This window comes from Colobus angolensis, unplaced genomic scaffold, assembly GCF_000951035.1.
Source record: "Colobus angolensis palliatus isolate OR3802 unplaced genomic scaffold, Cang.pa_1.0 Scaffold103, whole genome shotgun sequence".
Taxonomy (NCBI): Eukaryota; Metazoa; Chordata; class Mammalia; order Primates; family Cercopithecidae; genus Colobus; species Colobus angolensis.
Window position 1 is genome coordinate 5,580,411 of NW_012111253.1, and position 5,094 is coordinate 5,585,504.

General features: G+C 42.7%; 1 pseudogene; it reads right to left on the reverse strand.

The window, feature by feature from the left end:
* Positions 1–503: 503 nt before the first annotated feature.
* On the reverse strand, positions 504–1,801 carry LOC105512047 (annotated as a pseudogene).
* Between the last annotated feature and the right edge of the window lie 3,293 nt (positions 1,802–5,094).

The window sequence follows — 5,094 nt, forward strand, 5'->3', positions numbered from 1 at the left end:
AAAGGATGTTTTGGCTGGTTAGTTCTAAGAGCTTGTGTGATCCAGACTATTTTAGATCTATCTTATTGCAGACCATTGTCATGGAGGTTTACCCCTACAGTTTTAGTTCCTGTTCTCACTTTGGCTCTCTAAACTTTCATTTAGTGCCTTTTGGTTATTTTGTTGTTACCAGGTCAGCGAGATGCCCTGTTGCTTCCCTAAGCATGTTTCTGTACAGATGCCAGTACTATAGGTATTGTAGCTATCACTGGTCTATCCCTACTTGCTCATATGTATCTTTTTACTTTCCAAAACTTATTTTTTATTACTATACAAAATGTGCACTCTCCTCTCTTTTTGTGTCTCCCACCCCACCCCCCAGAGAACAGTACATGGTGTGCAGGGATGGCGTGACCAGGAGGCCTTTGTCCTGCACCCTGCCCACAGATTGAGCTCTGCCCCAGGTCTTTTCAGGCATCTAGATACACCCATAGCCTGTCAGGCTGGGGCAAAGGGGTCCCAACTCACATGTGCTCCTTGGCAGAGTTGGACTTAGAGTAAGAGTGAGGTACACGGTACCCAGTTTGGGTCTTATTCCCAGGACAAGAGCAAGAGAATAAGTACACCTCCTAGGAGGGCCAGAGAAGACCCTGCCCAGCCAATAAAGATAGCAGGACCAAACTCATACCTAATATTCAAGGGGATCAAGGGGTTGTAAAAGTCCGTGACAATCTGATGGCCATACCAGAAGAAAGCTACCAAGTCAGCAAGACCTGCCATGATGAAAATGATGCCTCTAACCATGCCTATCGTATTAGTCTGTTTTCACACTGCTATAAAGAAATACCTAAGACTGGGTAATTTATAAAGGAGAGGGGTTTAATTGACTCACAGTTTAGCATGACTGGGGAGGCCTCAGGAAACTTACAATCGTGGCAGAAGGGGAAGCAAGGACCTTCTTCACATGGCGGCAGGAGAGAGAAAGCATGTGAGAGAGCAGGAAAAACTACCATTTATAAAACCATCAGGGCCAGGCACAGTGGCTCAAGCCTGTAATCCCAGTACTTTGGGAGGCTGAGGTGGGCAGATCACCTGAGTTCAGGAGTTCGAGACCAGCTTGGCCAACATGGTGAAACCCCGTGTCTACTAAAAATACAAAACTTAACTGAGTGTGGTGGGGGATGCCTGTAATCCCAACTACGTGGGAGGCAGAGGCAGGAGAATCGCTTGAACCTGAGAGGCAGAGGTTGCAGTGAGCTGAGACTATGCCATTGCACTCCAGCCTGGGCAACAAGAGGGAAACTCCATTTCAAAAAACAAACAAACAAAAAACTGTCAGATCTCGTGAGAATTCACTCACTATCATGAGAACAGTATGGGGGAAACTGCCCCCATAATCCAGTCATTCCCCTCCCTCGACATGTGAAGATTACGGTTCAAGATGAGATTTGGGTGGGGACACAGAGCCAGGCCATATCAGCTATACAGGCCTTCTTCACTTTGTCATTTCCCCCACAACACATGCATTTCATGCCCATCGTGGCCACACACATATGGTCAGAAAGCCCAGCACCAGGTATGCCACCGTTAAGGGCTCGAAGGACCTGCATGGCTGCTGGCTGGGCGAGCACCAAGTCATACATTTCACAGCTCATCAAGCCCATGCTCTGCGTGATGTAGTCCATCCACAGTCCCTTGTGATGATGCTGTTGCCCACACATGAGCTCATCTGCCACTGCAGGATGGCGGTGCAGGCCACAAGGCCCACCCAGCCCAGCAGAGTCATGGAAAAGTTCAGCAATTGCAGGCCCAAATTGGCCATTTCCACTCTCAGAAAAAATTGGGGGTGCTGGGCAGGCAACCCTACAGTAAAACAAATAAAACTTTGGGGCATCCTCATGAAAGACATCTTGGGATAGAGTTTTTAAGTCATCCAAAGAGACAAAGAAGTTTTTGGCCAGGTGACCGCAAATCTTGTCACCTGAAGTACACACAAATTGACCCCTCTGGTGGAGTGATAGTCTCACAGCAGAGGGAGCAAGCCCATATTTTGTGTTTTGAGGAAAACAATTTATCGTCTAGCTTTGTTGTACAAATAACTCTTACTTTAAAAGAAAGCTAGCAGCTGGATAACATGAACATGAAAATGGGAAACCGAGCCGGGCACGGTGGCTCAAGCCTATAATCCCAGCACTTTGGGAGGCCGAGACGGGCGAATCACGAGGTCAGGAGATCGAGACCATCCTGGCTAACACAGTGAAACCCAGTCTCTACTAAAAAATACAAAAAACTAGCCGGGCGAGGTGGCTGGCGCCTGTAGTCCCAGCTACTCGGGAGGCTGAGGCAGGAGAATGGCGTAAACCCGGGAGGCGGAGCTTGCAGTGAGCCGAGATCCAGCCACTGCACTCCAGCCTGGGTGACAGAGCGAGACTCCGTCTCAAAAAAAAAAAAAAAAAAAGAAAAAAAAATGGGAAACCAAAGAACAAAAGTGAGGTATGGCAACCCCTGGGACTATGACAGGTGTGTGTCGGGGGAGGGGGAATCATTTTTGTTAGATCACATCTTTGCACCAGGTGGCAGAAATAATTGGGAATGGAAAGGAGTAAACAAACAACAACAACAACAAAGGTGACACTTCACCTCTATTACTTCAACTACTACTTTAACTTACTAATTTGTGTTTTTTAAATTTAATAAAAATTGAGTTACATTAGGGAAGCTGGAATCATATTGCATGCAGGTAGTTATGGGTGGGGAAGAAAGGAGACTAATGAGCTGATGCACTGGTGTTGCAACAGATGTAATTTGAGTCCTTCAAAAAAAATGCTTGACATTTTTATCATGGTGAGATAATGACACCTGTTATTATAGTAGATTCTCTCTTCAAGGAGGGAGACCTTGAGAGTGGATTTTACTCACAACTGCCATCAGTAGACAAATAAAATAAGTGAATGTTCATGACCTAAGTACAAGTGTTACTCAACAAGATTAATGAAGTCTAACAAATTTGAAACCAGTAAAAGTCATCTAGAGGGTCTTGGTGGATACTTTTTATTTTATTTTATTTTGAGAGGGAGTCTTGCTCTGTCGCCCAGACTGGAGTGTAGTGGTGCGATCTTGGCTCACTGAAACCTCCGCCTCCCGGGTTCAAACGATTCTTCTGCCTCAGCCTCTGGAGTAGCTGGGACTACAGGCGTGTGCCACCATGCCTGGCTAATTTTTGTGTTTTTAGTACAGACGGGTTTCACTATGTTGGCAAGGCTGGTCTCGAACTCCTGACCTCAAGTGAGTCACCTGCCTCGGCCTCCCAAAGTGCTGAGATTACAAGTGTGAGCCACGGCGCCCAGTCATTGATTTTAAAAATAAATGTTTTAAAATCTGGCATGCCATGTGATTAGAATCCTCAGTCACTAAACCAGGAAATTTCCATTTTAAAAAGTAAAATATTGGTCTTTTGGATATTTCAAGCCCTCCTCCACACACACCATTCTTATCCCAAGACTTTTATTTCAGCCATCATGTAACATCTTAAATTTCTCCACAAATAACTTTATACTTTTATCTTAAAATCCCCAAATGTTTAAAATCATGCATTTTAAACCTTTTAAAAGTCCTAGTACTCTTAGTAATTTAATGGTGTCCAAATGTGGAAGTGTAACTTCAATTCATTAGCTGAGAATAACTTTTTAAAAATTGCAGTAACTAAAACAATAAGGATTAACAGAAAGCATTCGTGTTGAATATTGAGCTTCCATGATAAAAAGTAGTAGATCTACTTCTCAAGTCATTATATTTTATTAAGGACACATAGAAGCAAGCTCACATACTCATCAAATATTTTAATGTAAATGCATTAGAAAGCAAATATTTACTTTTATTTATTTACATATCTATTTAGAGACAGGGTCGCACTATGTTGCCCAGGCCGGGGTGTAGTGGCACAACCACAGCTCACTGCAGCCTGGAACTCCTGGGCTCAATCAATCCTCCCACCCCAGCCTCCTGAGTAGCTGGGACTACAGGCACATGGCACCACACTTAGCTAATAAAAAAAGAGAAAAAATTAGAGATGGGGTCTCACTATGTTGCCCAGGCTGGTCTTGAACTCCTGGCCTCAAGTGATCCTCCTGCCTCAGCCTTCTAAGTAACAGGGAGGGATTACATGTATGAGCTAATGTTTCCAGCTAAGTCTTAATTTTTGAATCAACTTAGTTTCAAATATCTTTCTGACTATCTGTAATATTCCAATTAAATGGCATAATAGCTGGTTTCGCTTTAAAATTTTGGGAAGACTAATTAAAAGTTTTAATAAGGAAAATTAAAAATACATTGCAGAGCGATGATGTCCAAATAAATTGAAAATCAAACTTAAAATTAATAGGCAAGTGCCTCATTAACACCATCAAGCAATTCTAATATTTGAGGAACACAGATGCTAGTTCCAGAAGCCTCCCCTGCTTCTTTCTTTATCCTTCCAACTTAATTTGTACATGTTGTCAATAGGGAGAGATTTATAGTAAGCAGAGTTTGATGAATAAAATTGTATGCTTACTAATATCTGTATCTAAGAAATACTTAGCTTATTTTACTTAAATCTATTCAAAATTAAGATAACACTGAAAAGGAGATTACAGTGAAAGATTTGTTTTTCTGGATATCAGTCTGTCTCTCAAATTTCTCGGGTGGAGAACCGGGGAAGGAGATGAATGAAATAAGAAAAGAAACAGATCACAAAGGAATTACTGACAGGAGAAAGAATAATACATACCTAAGAACAAAACATACAAAACCCAACGTTATCAAATTCTGCAGTCTGAAGAAGGAGGAGCCCACATTCACAACTCTTATAAACACATTGAATGAGGATCTGACAATGTTGTATTTTAGTGTTTAGAGTTATACACATTGATACTGTTAAAACGTTGGGATTGAAGGATGTGGAAGAAATAACTTGTCAAAAATATTTGCTGGCCAGGCACAGTGGCTCATGCCTATAATACCAGCACTTTAGGAGGTTGAGGCAGGTGGATGACCTAAGGTCAGGAGTCGGAGACCAGTCTGGCCAATATGGTGAAACCCCGTCTCTACTAAAAATACAAAAATTAGCCGGGCGTG